Source organism: Fukomys damarensis, unplaced genomic scaffold, assembly GCF_012274545.1.
Source record: "Fukomys damarensis isolate Sample0158 unplaced genomic scaffold, DMR_v1.0_HiC HiC_scaffold_15, whole genome shotgun sequence".
Lineage (NCBI taxonomy): Eukaryota > Metazoa > Chordata > Mammalia > Rodentia > Bathyergidae > Fukomys > Fukomys damarensis.
The window spans coordinates 35,340,559-35,357,247 of NW_022900927.1; the positions used below are offsets into that span (position 1 = coordinate 35,340,559).

Genomic DNA, 16,689 nt, shown 5'->3' on the forward strand with positions numbered 1-16,689 from the left:
GTGGTAAGCAGCAGAGTGGGCCTTTCCAAGGTTTGGTTTCCAGGCACTGGAATTAAGTAAATAATTCTTATTTACTGCCTGTACAAACACTAAATTTTCATGTTTGCTTTGGGAAAATATCAAAACATTAAAAAATCCCCAAAGTATAAACCAAAATTTAATATCAGATAGATACTTGCAAGATAATGAAGCCGAATCTTTGTGCATTTCTTCATGCATGTCTAACTCATGAATTTATTCAAAGTAGGTTATCAATAACTGTTGGATGGCAGTAATACTGTCTCTACTCTGAAGTGGGGCACGCTTTTAAGTATAAACATTTTTCTGATAAAGAGGCGGGTTTACAAGGATAATCTGCTGTAGAGTAGGAACAATTAAATTAGGCATTCTCTCAGCTTGTTTTTAAAGGAGAATGATACTGCTTTGAGAATGAATAGTCTTCACAGGAGATAATATATGCTGAATGCATAGGGTTGGTATAAAAGGAGTGATTGGAAACCAAACCAAATGTTCAATGTGACAGGAATCAGAAGCAGTTTGGAAAGACAAAATAGGTGTAATGGTTCACAGTTAAGGTGGTGAGTCCTGTTAAATTTCCACGCTGCATTTCCATTCTAAAGCCTTTCTGTGCTTGCATCGGACGGGACTCTGAGGCTTGCTCATGTTATGGAGTTGGAGTATTTTCCTAGCAAAACAATGAGATCAAGAAAAGGGTATTACCATTGAAAAATTCCACCTAAAAGTTCAAAGACAGGCAACTGCCGCCTTCAGGGGAAGCAAAAGAAGAACTGTGCTAGAAGTAGGTTGAAAAGTTATATTAACACACATAGTAACACTTTTTTCTTAAATATTTATTTACTTAGTGTAAAGCAACCAAAACTTGTTTCAGAACTCTAGAGGTTAAAAGTCAGGATACAGGTGTCGGCAGGACCATGTTCCCATATAAATCTGTAGAGTGCACGTGCTTCTACTTATGGCTTCTATTTGCCAGCAGCTCTTGGTATTGTTGGCTTGCGCATGTATGACTCCAATCTGTGTTCATGTCATCAAGTGGCCTTTTGGTAGTTTTTTGTCTATACGTTGTCTTCTTTGAATGTTTGTGTCCAAATTTTCCTTTTCTATGTGGTTATCATCAGGTTGAAATGGGACCTCATCCATTCTGGTGTAAACTAATTTTAACTAAATATACCATCATCAAACCCATTTTCAAGTAAGGTCACATTCTCAGGTACTGGGGAATGAGAACCACAACAAATGAACATTGTGGGGACACAGTCAATCCCAAATAAAAAGAAAGTCAAAAATCTTGAGAAAGTAATTGCTAACTCAGAGCCAGATAATTGATTAAAAACATCACTATCGCACATGTTTTCTTCCAGCTTCTGAGTCAAAACAAATTGCAAGTCAAGCAGAACCCTTGATTGGAGAGCTGCTGGTGAGACCAGATAGGTCCATTATAGATGAGTCCATTTGTGAGATGAGAGGGCTGTGGCACTTTCCATGGGTAAAGGCATAGGCATTCATCTACAGTTAGGTAGATGAATCTAGGAACAACTTATAAGGGGCCTTCTGTTCCCGATTCCTTTTTTAAAATTAATTTTATTGGTACATTTAAGGTATACAATACAATGACATTCATCATTGGAAACTTACACCTTTACATCTTGGTTCTTATTTTCTAACCATTTCCTTGTGCTCCCTTCAACCCCTTGTTCCTGATTCGGCAGCCCACATGACACAGCAATTAATTTTGGATGCTGGTAAGTGATTGCTGTCTCGATACATGTGACTCTCTTCATCCAGAGAGTAAATCTGTTTTATATTAGAAAAAAATCATCTAATAAATAATTAATTTATAAGCGTTTGTGTATTATAAGCTACACTTTTCTATAGCCTAAAATTTTTTGATATATAAGAACATAATTTAACACAGGAAGTAAAACTTGAACTTAACCCTGAAGAACCAGTAGGATTTTGAAATGAAGCAATAAGGAAATATTGGATTCTAGTTTTAAACACAATTTATGCATATACCTTGACAACCCAGGAGATTAGAAAAAATCAGCCCACTGATAGCTTCCTTTCCTCCAGTGGCTTGCTTTCTACTTTCCAGTCACCTAAGCTGTCATTAGACAGAGCCACTGTATGGAAAACTGTCAACCTCCTTTTCTGTGCAAGACCAAAGACGTTTTCTTAGGTTGGTTTCCTTAAGCTAAAGCCCTGGCGATGAGCCACTGACTTCTAGCTTACTAGCAGTGTTTGTCAGGCAGGATAAGCAGGCAGGCACTACCCATATCCCTAGGGGCAACATTTGGAGCCTATAGTCTATGCTGGGAACTGAGAGTCAAGAGGGTTGGGAATAGACTTGAGAAACTAATTCCCAGAGCCACGATTAACTGAGGTTTGTAACTGTGGAAACAGTATTAAAGTCTCAGATTGAAATGGTAAATGGGAAATGAAATAGAAACTCAAGACTAAAATTCACTCAAAAAAGGCAACTTTGCAAAAATGTAAAAGTTACGCATTTGATACAGAAATTCAGACTGCCCAACTAAGTGAAGAAGTGTGTTGAAGTAATTAGTGAAATAGAAATCATCTGGCTCATTGCATCAAAACATTCAAATAATTTGCTTCAGTTTTCTGCTTACCTGGATCGATTCTATGGCACACGCATGAATGTCTATTTCCATGTAAAACAGTGATAATATGATATAATAGAATAGAATGTACACAACAGTGATGATAGAATACAAATTTCCCAGGCAATAATAAGTTCACAGCTTTGAAGTTACAACACAGCACTGTGCGATATATTTCAGTCTGAATTAAAAAAACCAGTTAATCACTTCGCTCATTTAAGTACCAATTATTTAAGATTTTAATTTCAGAGATAGCAAAATGTTCTTTCCACATGCAGTTTCTGAGCCACTTTACAGGAGTGAATAATGCAAACAGAACTGCTATTTTCTGTAGTTTGGATCTGGAACGTCCCCTAACGCACTGTGTACTAGTGACTTGGTCTCCTGCTTCCTCTGTCCCAGTGGCACTACAGGAGGCGGCAGAAACTTCAAGAGGAAGGATCTAGTGGGAGGAAGTCATATCATCAGGGTTGCACCCTTGAAGGCAATATTGGGACCTTGGCCCATTTTTCTTTCTTTGCCTCCAGGCTATGATGAAGTGAGGGGTTTCCTACAGCACATGCTCTTGCTAAGGATATGATGCCGTATCACTGGCCTAAAACAACAGGCCAACCGACCATGGGATGAAATCATGAAGCTGTGAGCAAGACAGAATGTTTTTGTTTATCTGCTGATTTTCTCAGGTATTTATTGTAGCATCAGAAAGCTGACTAACACAATATTCAAATACAGTTCCGTGTTCTTATTATAAATATATAAACATACAAAAATGAAATATAAAATTCAAGGATTTCACACTCTAAATTTATTGAGCATCTGCCTTATTAAGGATTCTTGAGTCAATTCTCTGCTATGGTACTCTCTTACACAGGAAATAGCACTTTGTAACAAGACTTTCTTTGGTCACCAGACTGTCCACTAAACAATGAAAGCCTCTGGACATCAGATACAAATTAGGCAGATAGGACTAATTAAAATGTAGCTCTTACGATTTTAGCAGTAAAATTATGTTTGAACCATAGGTGATTGACTTGGCCATTTATTTATTTATTTATACCAGGGATCAAACTCAGGACCTTGTGCTTGCGAGGCAGGCAGCAGAACCACTGAGCTAAATCCCCGGCCTCTTTGGCCATTAATTGTAAAAGGGTGGTTGAATTATTTTTGCCTAAGAAGGAAGCAATTAGTCACCTCTTGGTGTTATTAGGCAGTGTGGTCTATCATTTGGTCATACCCAGTAAGAGAACATATCCATATCCTATGGCCCAGTGAGGGAAGGAGGCTAAATGGCCATCTCGGACATGAGGAAATGTCTTCACATCCCCTGAGTCACATGTTGCTTGATTACCAACAGTCACAAAAAGAATCAGTTTCCTTAAGCACCAAAGCCTGCCAGGAAGAGTCCACTCACTTCATTCTAGCCCTAATGTGCTCCTCACTGTTACCCAGAACCTTTAACTCCATTGTTGTTCAAGCAGCCTTCCTCTTTCAGGTTTAGGGGTTGGAATGGCTAATGATTTCCAGGAATAGAAGCAAAAGTTTCTGTTTATATCTTTGAACTAATAGAAATGCCACGTTCCTACCTATTTTACAGTCTTAGATCTCCTTGTCTCTGCCCGAATATTTCACTTACACTTTAACTTCAGTATTAAACTGAATTTACTTCTCTCTTCCCCCCCCATCTACAACCACCTTTGAAAAGCATTTTATGTAATATTAGGTATCATATGAGGGAGTCACCTTAACTCTTTGTTCCTTATTTTCCAACTCTACCACCATCACATACAATTAATAATCAAGTACTGTCTATTCTATCATCTCAGTATCTCTGGAATGTTGAACCCATCCTCTCTTTGTCCATACTTCCACTATCTCCTTTCAAATGCTGTGCCTCTGCTCTCTGGATGATTTGAGTAGAGTCCCAATGGGTTGTCAGTCTTCCATGTATCTTCGTCATCGTCCTGTTCTTGAAACTCAATGCCCGATACTTTCTACTTAAAGGAGGAGAGGTTTAATTGGGCTCCTGGTTACAGTATCTCATAGAAAGAGCACGTTGGAAGGGGCTGAGTAGAGGAAGGCTGCTCATGTCATGGTGATCAGGAAGCAGAGAATGAAGCGAGGAGTGTGGGGAAGGGGATCTGTCCTTCTGGGTCAGGTTCCCACTGCACCATCTCATCCCACCAGACCCCACCTCCCAACAGCACACTCAGGGACTGAACTCATTGGAAGAAGAATCCACCAATGAGTCAAGTGCCCACATGATCCAATCCCCTTTACAAGTTCCACTTCTGAGCACATTGGAGTTTCGGGGGTCATTCTAGCTGTGAACTGTAACATGCAGTCTTTAGTCCTTTCTTCATATGGACACCATAGGAATCTGTGCAAATATGCCAGTCAAGTCACTATTATGCTCAAAATACTTTGAGGACATCTCATGTTCTAACAAATAGTCTTAACACTATGATTCACAAAAAGTTGCTCTCTCCTACCATGCCTCTGGACTACAACAGATTGTATTCCAGCCACACCTGCCGTTTAATAAACTTTCCATCTTTTTCCTCATTTTGTCAGTGTATATTTGAATTACTAGCTAGGTGGTCTTCCCCTTGGATAGACCAGAAAGACCATTCTGTTAGGTGTTTCCTGGACTCTCTTCTCCTTTCTTTTGCTTGTACCTTTTCAGTTTTCCAATAGTGCTGTGTTGGATTTTAGAGGGTTTTTTTTTACATTTTTAAACTAAAATTCCTTATTACAAAAATTAAGGTACAAAAAGATATATGGTAAATATTTTTATCTCTCTAAAACCTTTATTCTGATCCTCTGAAATAACACTGGTAACCATTTCCTATGCGTGGATTACATAAAAATGAAATGTATACGTTATATATGTATTATTATTAAATACAAATAGGATCAAGCTGTACCTATGGTTTCACACTTTACCTTTTTCATTTATTAATATATCTGATATATATATATATATATTTGTTAAATATCATGTACAGTTTCTCATAATTTCTTGTTTTTAACAAATCATTTATCCCGGTCATTTGTTACTTTAACCAAGCTAGATGTTGTTAAACTTTTTCTTTGTTATATACTTCTTTAGTTTCTGTCTTTTTCTATGTGGTCTACTATGTTTTGCATTTGCTACATTTTTTTATAGTGTCTATATTTACAATGTTAGTTTGAAGTATGGTCAAAATATATGGTGAAGATTTCACTTAAAAATAATTTATTAAAATTAGAGACACATTGTCACTAATCTCCCTCAAAATACTTCCCTTTCTCTGCCTTGGGACACACTTATCCTATCATTTTTGCCACTTTCTGAAGCAGTTCTGTAAGTACTCTTTGCTGAGCAGCCTGTGTGATAAAAAAATACAATGAATGCTGCTGACTGTCATTCGACAGAAAGGCAGGCTGATAAAATTGTGGTGTTTCCTCACCCACCTGATTCTCTGAATCTGGTGTTGTGCAACTTCCAGTGCTTCCTCAAATCAAAATGACCATGAAAAGTAAATGTTTTGAAAAAAATTAGGACATTAAGGGAGTCACAACAATGCAACTGAAGACAACCCAAAGAAGAACTGCTTCAGAAAGTGGTAAGAAGAGATAAGTGTGTCTTCTGAGAGAGGGAAGATCTATAGCAATGTGCCCTTTTAAAAAAAATTTTACACTGGATAAAGATGTGTTTTTTTAATGAACTGGAATACTACTCAGCCATAAAGAATGAGAAATTAGAGTAATTCATAGGAAAATGGATGCATATTGAGGATATACACTGCAAACATTTACTATAGTTTTTGATCACACCTCATATAATTAAAACTTTTTCTCTCAATTTATGAAATTTAGAATTTATTAACTTGCTATGAAAAGTGAGAAAATATATACCTCTTCATCAATTCTTTCCATCTATTCTTATGATCATACCCAGGCTTTGTAACCTTATGTTCATATTGTTATGTTTTGGGATAATTACATTATATTCTGTATAAATGGTACTCAAAATTCTCAATAACAAATATAAGTGAAAGTAAAGAGCCATATTTTCAGTCTCAGGCAGTTAAGGTTGAGAGGACCTTTTCTGTTCTCTCCTCCCTCTCTCTACCAACAGGATTGGACCAGCATCCTAGTAAAGCTACATAGAAAGGAAGATTCTGAGCTCTCATATCAATGCATCAAATAGAGGCCCCATGCAACTACAGTTGTTATACAATGACATGAGTTAAAAGTTAACTTTTATTGTCTTAAGCCTCTAAGACTTGAGGTTATTTTACCCTTATTTACAGTGATGACAATTGAGCCTCAGTGTTCCTGGATGATTGGTTCCAAGGCCCTCTTAGGCTACAAAATCACAGATGTTTAAATTCCTTATATAAAAAGGGCAGTATTTGCATATAGCCTTTGCAATCCTCCTAAATACTTCAAATAACTTTAAGTTCCTTACTATCTAATATAGTGTAAATGCTATGTTAATAGTTTTTATAGCATATTGTTGAGCCAATAATGTCAAGGAAAGAGCCTGTGCATGTTCAATAGAAATACATATTTTTCAAATATTTTTCATTCAGTTGTTCAATGATTGAATTGGAACCTGCTGCTATGGTAGGCCAAATCTATTTTGTAATTATAATTTCTATAGCTCTATACTGCTAGTTCTGTATTCAAATGGATTCAATGTTCACAATCAGTCCTCTTTCCCTTTGTAGAAATACATCAGTATTCCTGAATTATTGATTTCGATGTACCTCTTATTTAGCTGGATTTCATCATTTATTACTTCCAAGTAAGGTTTACGAGTTCTCTATTTCCTGAGGTACTATATGTTTGAGATTGTATTTATGGTGTTTTTACAAATAAATAACAGGTTGCCTGGATATTACATTTTTGATTCAATCTCTATTTTTACTTTTTGCCTTTGAACTCTGCTGTTATTATTCCACTGTCTCTTGGCACTGAAATTTGCTGTGAAAAATACCCTAGCCTGAGGCAAGTCTGTCTTGTAGATAATTTGCTTTTTCTACCTGTAATCTCATAGGAATCTCTACCTTTCAAGCTAAAATTCAACATAATTCCCTTGGTTTGAAAGTACTTTATGAATTCTAAATTCTATATTAGAAATGCTTTCTCTTGTTATACATTTGGATGATTTTGTCCTAAATATTTTGGTCTTGTCCTCATGAACACAATAGTGCAATTACGTGTTCTTTGTGTTTTTCATCAGCCATAGTTTTTTATGTACTTTATTTCTCTAGCCACTTGTATGTCTTCTTTCAATCAAAATTTTCTCAGGTCTTCTCTCTGTGTCCTGTGTTTTGAGTCTCAATTCTACTTCTTTGGTTATTAATGTGGTTTTACTTTCTCTAATATGATTTTATTATTGTCTTGATTTATGTTCTGAGTTCTGCCAGCTTACTATTTATGACTGCCTTAAACAGGTGAACTTCTCAATTAAACATAAACTCAAGAGCAGAGCCCTAGATTCTAGACAAGAATGGACTCTTGTTGTAAATAGAAAGTGATACAAATTTGTTGCTTAAAATTGATTATTTTCTGAATCTGCTTTTAAACATTTTTTTCAGAGTTCCCCTTTTCTTAAAATCCTCCAATGACTTTCTATCTTATTTAGAGTTAAAGTCATTTTTGTGGGCTCTCTTTACCCGCCTCCTGTGAGCTTTGAACCTCATGTCATACCCCCTCGCCCTTTGGCCATGTGGTCCTTTTTCCATTTCCTCAACAGCTGTGCTCGTTTTAATCTTATGTCCTGGAAAGTCACCTGATTATTGCTTGGATAGCTGTTCAACCTTAGGAAAATACTGGCTACTCCTGGCCTTTTAGCTCTCATTTGAAATGCCACCTCCTCCAGGAAGCCTCCCTATCCTGTCATTCCCTATCAGAATCACCCTGCTTTATTTTCTTTTATAGCATCTATCAGTTCCTGACAGTTTTTTGTTTACTTATGCTTTTATGTTCCATTTCTGTGTAGTAAAATATGGGTGCTGTTTGTGTGAGACTTCGTCAATCTGGTTCTCTGCTATCTCTCTTGGAATCAGTGCCTGACATGCAGTAGGTGTTTAATAAATCTTTGTGAAATGAAAGAAAACACAAATCATCATGATCAACATTGTGCAGTTACTAAGTGAGAGAAATTGAGTCACATGTTAGGCTTCCAAATGTTTACAAAAATTAAGGCTCTGCTCTTGAGGTTATGGTCAATTAAATAGTTTATCTGTAATCACTTAAAGATACATGGAGTCGATTTGATGTAATTTACATTTAATTTTTTAAACAATTAATTTTATTGGTACATTTCAGATATACATAATGATAACATTCATCATAGGGAATTTGTAACTGTACATGATATATCTTGATTCTTTTTTTTTCCACATTCCCCTCCCCTCCCTTCAAACCTCCTCCCACTCTTATTTACAAAAGCTTTGTTTCCATTTTTTTCTTCTATTCTTTTTTCTGCCCCCTTGTTTCTCTTCCCAATATTTGACTCATAATTGCTATATATTTGATACTTTGGTTAGTGTACCCTTTAAAAAGTGAAAAAAAATGCAACCACTGTGGAAATCAGTATGGAGATACCTCAAAGAACTAGGACTGGAAGTCCCATTTGACCCAGATATTCCCTTGCTGGGTACCTTCCCTAAAGAATTAAAACAATCATACCACAGTGATATATGTGCTCCCATGTTTATAGCAGCACAGTTTGTAATAGATAAAACTTAGAAACAGCCCAATTGCCCATCAACTGGAGACTGGATAAAAAAGATTTTTAAAAGTATAAAATGGAGTACTACTCAGCCATAAAAATGATAAATTAGAGACATTTATAGCTAAATGGATACACATTGAGGCCATACTCGAGTGAAATAAATAGGACACATATGTGTGAATACAGAATAGTTTTTCTAATGTGAGAAACTAAAAGTGTAAATAAGGACTAAAAGGTATAATAGATAATGTGAAATAGGAAGAAAAGGGGCGAAAGGGAAGGGGAAATGGGAGGAGTAGGGGAACGGAAAAAGGAATGGAATTAATATGAGCAAATGAAAAAATGGAAACAAGGTTTTTGTAAATAGGGAGGGATGGAGAGATTGAAGGGAGGGCAGGGGAATGGGGAAAAAAGTAAGAACCAAGTCACACTATGTAAAGGTGCAAACTTCCAATAAGGAATGTCATTATATTGCATACCTAAAATGTACCAATAAAATTAATTTTTAAAAAAGTGAAAAAAGTCAGAAGTTAATCTTACCAGCTTTTTGGACCTCAATTTTTATAGGCAAAATCATTGTAAGTTTTTTCAGTTGCATGCATTACTGGTTGTAAATTAGACACAATCTTAACCACAGTTAATGTCTATTCCTTGTAACTCATTAGAGAATTAAAAACTTTATTTTTCTAATGATAAAATTTAAATATAGTTGATAGATTTAGAAACTACACTGAATTAGAAAAAAGAAACAAATACTATTCATAAATTGTTTATCCCATCTCCTTGAGATAAAGTTGTTGTTCATATTGTTAGCTTTCTTCTGAGACATAGATCATGTCATGTAATACACGTAGTCATATATGAATGTATTACATACAATCATATTATCATACAAGTGTTTATCAATTTTAGTGTGCTGTCATAACTATCAAATTTTATAGGTTTATTTTCCCTATGAATTTAGGAGGAAATACTGCCACTTCCTATGTTTCATTTTGTTTGGTAGCAACTCCAATACAGTGGCGTTCATGTTTTTCTCCGATTTAGTTTCCCCATGGGAGGGGAAGTGACCTGTGCATTTCCTGGATTTGGAATAAAATACTGAGGCATATGTAGCTCTGTGCTTCACTTTTGGAGTCTGCCTGCCTGTAAGGTTGTATAATCTGGCCAACTTTTTGCTAGTGGCACGGTAAGTTGTAAATCATATTTCTGCTATGAACGACCTGCATTGCTTATCACTTGTAAGAAAACCTGCCAAGCAGAAGATACTGCCATGGAAGAATATGACTGACTTGCTCCTAAGTCACATGCTCCAGCAGCTCTCCAGGAAGAAAACTGAAATTTTGCTCTCCACAGGCCTGTTTCCTCTGTCTTTCTCAGGCAGAGGAGAGGGATACTATCTTTTAGTCCCTTCAAACACAAACACAGAACACCAAAAACTCAGACACTACCACCTCCCTAAGAAAAGGTTCTATAATTTTTCTTCTTAGTGTGGTTTCAGCACAGGTAGCTCCTGAGGTAGAAAGGTCAGAAAAAATCAGGGTAAGTGTGATATAGTAGAAGTCAGGAGAAGAGAGTTTTCAAAAGAGGTTTGTCATTGCAGAGAAATGCATTGGTTAAAAAAATGTGAACCAAGAAGAAGAAGCTACAGGATTTGCTCATGAGGAAGAAACCGGTGGCCTGAAAGTAGTGATTCTCAAAATGTGGTCTATGACCCATTGGGAGCCCTAGTGAGTTCTCCCTGGAACTCAGGTGAAAGTGAAAGTCTGCTGTGTAGTAGTGAAACACATTATGTAGAATTGCAGATGTATGCTGAAGGGTCATTTAATGAGTTTTGAAGAATTAGAACAATTGATATAAATAAACTAAAATTAGTGTTTTATTAATATATGCTGATATTTCTAAAAGGTGACTAGAACAAAATGACATATAATGAAAAAATAGGCATAATGCCAAGACTAATTTTTACTCAGAATAAAATGATTACAAAAATAGGATGATAAACACAAAGAAGGTTTTTTTCCCATATCATAAACACTTTGAACTTTATATAACAGCAAAACTGTCTCAGATGACTTAATTTTTCTTCTTAATATCCCTATACTAGTGATGAACTACCTTTTAAAAATCCATTAGGTAACCATTCTATATAGTTTTGGTAAGGACAATATTTTGAGACATCTTAAAAACAAGTGTTAATACCAACTTGCTATATTTCTCATTATTCTGCATAGTTATGGGTTATGAAATCAATTAATCAGCTAACTAAAACAATTCATGAATGAGGTAAATGAGTGTTCATAGTGAGTGCTGAAAGATAGCTGCATTTCTTGTTCAGAAAGGGTAAGATTTTGAAGACAAGGACAATATTCAAGAGCTTCTTGAATTTTGTGCTCATATATTTAAAAGTTTTTGCCTATTCTGTTTCTAAATTGCTAGGAAGATAGGGCAACCTAACAAAAATATGTTTGTATGTTTGGAAGTTGAAGTAGGTGAGAAAATAATAAATAAGAAACTACTGCCCTGTAAAATAGTACATAAGAACCCAGGTTAGTAATACAGACTTGACTTCAAACTTGGGACCTATGGTCAAATTATTAGCTCTCCAAACCTCAGTTTCTCCATCTAGAAAATGAGGATGAAACTTCATTCTTTGTTACAAGAATAATTTGTATAGTTGTGAGAGCTACATAAGCCATTAGATATAAAACAGATAAAATGGACCAACAAATATGCTGAGCAAAATTTGCTTCTTTGCCAAAAGACGTGTATTAACCACATATTGATGATGAAAACAATTAATTTAGTGACCTGCTTTTCTGAATATTCCGAACAAGGAGAAATGGAACAGCAACTTTATTATTAAATGTAGGTCTTCTGGTTATTTACTGGAAGAGTACATATCAAGACACTAAGAAGTGGCCTCAGTGGATTTGCACTAATGTTTATATCTATTAAATAGTTTTAGCCAAAAGTCAGTCAGGACATCTAGGCCATAGAGAAAAACAATGGTCAAAACAATTTAGTTTTATTAAAGTAATACACTATTTTTAGAGAAAATATATATTTAAATTTGGGGGTCAGAATGGTATGCTTCAAGGAAGGTCTTTGAGTTCAGAATCTCTTTTTTTCTCAATCTCTGTCCTGTCCCTTCAAGAATCAAGGCTTCTGTGAATATTCAATCCAAATCCCGAATTATACAGATGCTTCTTATACATGTTGAATTAAATTTATACTCATCTTTCTTTTTTTCCTAACACTATGCATTAAATATAAATAATGAAACAGAGCCACATTTTAATAATTTAGGTTAGAATTCCATAATTATTCATTTGAAAAAACTTTTATAACCTAGTTTTTTCTTAATTTCATTTATCTCTCTCCTCTATTTTTAATATTATCTCTTAATTAGTGTCCTCTTTCAGATCCCTTAATAACATTCTTGTGAAAAGATCTCCTTGCCTGCAAAAACTCCTAAAATTCGGCAGTTAAAAGCACTTTTACATACAGTGTTCTGTAAACTTCAAACTCTCTAAATTTGGAGTAAGACTCTATGATTCCAATAGATATTTTTTAAAATTATTAAATGGTAAGATATTAAAAAGCTTCTGTGCTGCAAGAGAAACCACAAACAGAGCTAAGAGACAACCTACTATGTGGAAAAATTTTTTTTACTAGCTGTTCCTCAGACAAAGGCTAAAGAACATAACAAAATCAGATCCCCAAATTTAAAGACCTAATTCAAAGTGGGCATCTGAAATGAAAAGACAAAGAAGTAAAAGCAGCAAATAAACCTATGGAAAAATGTTCACCATCACTGGTCATTCAAGAGATGCAGATGAAAACAACACTGAGATTCCTGCTGTTCTCAAGAAATCAACCAATAACAAATGTGGATAGGGTTGTGGGGAGAAAGGAACACTTCTCCACTGTTGATGGGAGAGCAGACTGGGTGCAACCACTGTGGAAATCAGTGTAGACATACCTCAAAGAACTAGGATTAGAGGTCTCATTTGATCCAGCTATTCCCCTACTGGGTATCTTCCCAAAAGAATTAAAAGAATCATACCACAGCAATATATATACACCATGTTTATAGCAGCACAACTTGTAACAGCTAATACTTGGAAACAACTCAATTGCCCAGTAACTTGAGACTGGATAAGAAGATGTGTGTGTGTGTGTGTGTGTGTGTGTGTGTGTGTGTGTGTGTGTGTGTGTTTATAAAATGGAGTACTACTCAGCCATAAAGAATAAAAAACTAGAGTCATTTATAGCTAAGTGGATGCACATTGAGGCCATACTCTTAAGGGAAAGAAACAGGACTCATATATGTAAATACTGAATAGTTTTTGTGGTGTGAGAAATGAAAAGTGTAAATAATCAAAATGTATAATTAATAATGCAAAATAAGAAGGAAAGGTTTAAAGGGGAAGAGGAAGTAGGAGGGTTAGGGGAAGGGAAAGAAAGGAAAGGAAAAATATGAGAAAAGGAAAAATTGGGAACAATCTCTGCAAATAGGGAGGGGTGGAGGAGTTGAAGAGAAGGCAGGGGAATGGGGAAAAAATAAGAACCAAGATACATTGTGTAAAGGTACAAATTCCCAATGATGAATGTAACTGTATTGTACACCTAAAATGTAGCAATAAACTTAATGAAAAAATACGACATGGTGAAAGTCTTGGCTCTTCTAAGTATAAATTGTCTGGAAGAGATAAACTTCCATAAATATTCAAATAACACTCTATATAACTTTTATGATATTATCATTCTTACACTTTGTGATTTTTTTGTATTCATTTTTACTTGCAAAAATATTTTAATAAAAGTTACACACACATAGATAAGATGAAACAGAAGAAAATAGAGAATCAATACAACGTTCTTTGGAGATGGGAGAAAAATCACGATTTAGCCATGACTAAGTATTATCCTGCGCACAGTAAACAAGTATAATAGTAAGTTACTTGCTTTTAACAGTTTTCAAGACTTTTTATTGTATGTTGGCGTCAACAGAAATTTCTGCCTTCAACTGTGATTATGTTTCTTATTTTGTACTGAATGTTATTTTTTCTGTTATTATTATTTCTGTGTTCTCTTTCAGTTTCACCTAAATTGCTGCTCCCCTCCCTTCTTTCACTCTTTCTTATGCTGCAACAGAAATAAATAGGTGCCAAGACTTGAGTTAAAAATCCTGGAACTTTAGCCAGGCAGAAAGCCTGACTGGACAAAAGACCAATGTTCAGGCAAATGTTAAAAACAAAACAAAACAAAACAAGATAACAACAGCAAAAAAACAGGTCAAATTCAAGTTTCTATGTTCTGTCCCATCAATATGAAAAAACTCTAATCACCATGACCACTACATCCACAGAGCTTCTTTGAAGGGACAGAAAAGACTCCGCACTATTGTATCAAATAGGAATTGAAGTCTAACTTCTAAATGGCATTCACGTCTGGTTGGAAATAGATCTTCAAGGGCAAAATCATAGTCCTTCAATCCCCCAAGAACTTTGCTTTCTAATCATAAAGTTATATTATCCAGAGCCATCAAGTATGAACACACTATGATAAGAATGAAGAAATTAATAATCCCTGCTGACCTTTAGTGCTTTATTCCAGATATGGGTAAAAGAGGGAGATAGCTACATTTTGTTTTTTGTGTGCTTATATATTATTTAAAGACTAACAGTGGTCACATGCAAACTTCTGAGCTATGAAAGGTAGGAGGAGACCACTCAAGCTCTGAAACATCAGTCTAATCACAGGGTAGTTTGAAATCTAAACCTGCCTGGAAGGATGCTATAAATTCACTTTTATTTTGATTTCCTCCATGAAGTTTATGTTTTGCATCAATATCTAAAATGGAATTCTGATTTCACTCATAACTCTCCAAGAAACAGTAAAACGAAGCAAGATTTATTGGCGTGTGTTTTTGAGATGCAAATAAAAATGCTATGATTTGACATCCTTTCATCTTTTAGTCTTGGTACTCTTGACTTTTCTGTCACAGCGTGAATCAACACTGTTCTGCATAACTAAAAGTGAATAAAGACAGTGCGGAATAAGTATTACCGTCACTGTTTTTGTAATCTTTTCATCCGCAGAAGGCTATGGAAAAAGAATAAACATGTAATTTTCCACATTGTGTTATTTCAGTTATTAGCACCTCAAGCACAATCTCATTTCTATAAAAGTGAAATTCTGAGTGATGTTGTCTGTAGAATGACTTTAATTCTCAGCATGACTGTGCCAGTTTCATCCTGTTATTACTTCTCAGTCCTCACAGTAAGGCTTTTGTTTCCTTGTAGCATGATTGGGGCCAAGGTATTTATTAAGATTGCTCTAGCTCTGATCTAATTACTAAATTGACTGACAGAAGTACATATATTGATCAGAAAAACAAAGATTTTATATATAGCTTATTCTTCTTCATTACAGCTAAATGCAGAGATAACTAATTTTATACAACACAACCAGCACAAATTATCAAGTGAGTAATTCATGGCAGCAATTTAGAAAATAAATTTAAGACTGTGGAAGCTTTAAGAGAAGATACTTTGGTAAACAAAATAGAGAAATCAGATGTTCTGCCAAACTTTAATTTCTACTAAGTGAGAGATTTAAGTGGGTGAGTCCTCTGTGTATTAAAAGTATATATGAACTAGACATTAAAAGAAAATCACTGGAAATTTTCTCTTCTTAGTATAAAATCTTGCTGCGAAATGCTAAATCTTGCATTGAAATTTTTGCTGTCTTTATTTGACATTGTTATTTGCCCATGTCTTACACAGAGATGTACTCAAAAGGAAAAAAACAAAAACAAAAATAAAAACAAAAACTGGCAGCCCTATATTTTGTTTGAGATAGAGGCTGACTTCTGGAATGAAATGATTTATTTGGGCCATCTTGATGACTGTTTTTTGTAATATTGAATCAGATAGGAAGTTAATCCAATTTTATCATTAAGATGGATGGAAACAATAGACATTGTCATCCATCATCAAGCACCACAAATAAAATCAGGATTATCTCTAACTTTATACCAGTACCAGATCACTATATATTTTTAAACACTCAAACTATATCTTCATTTTTCATCTCCATGTGCCCAGAACTCTGTATAATGCTAACACAGTGGGGATTTAATGCATACTTTTTGCAATAAAATTTAAAGAACTCAGTATTTTGTGAAGTTTTTCACTTGAGGATGTCAGGTGATATCAGATTAACTAATGAACTGATATACATATTTTTTAATGAGCACCATAATTTTTATAGGAACAGCTAAAATAAATAAAGAGGTCTTGGTTTATTGGA

The 16,689-nt window shown here is 35.1% G+C and overlaps 1 protein-coding gene across 2 annotated transcripts in view; it reads right to left on the bottom strand.

Moving 5' to 3' along the window:
- Positions 1-16,689, bottom strand: part of Ptprr (protein tyrosine phosphatase receptor type R) — a 250,661-nt gene that overhangs the window by 116,252 nt on the left and 117,720 nt on the right. The window lies entirely within an intron of this gene.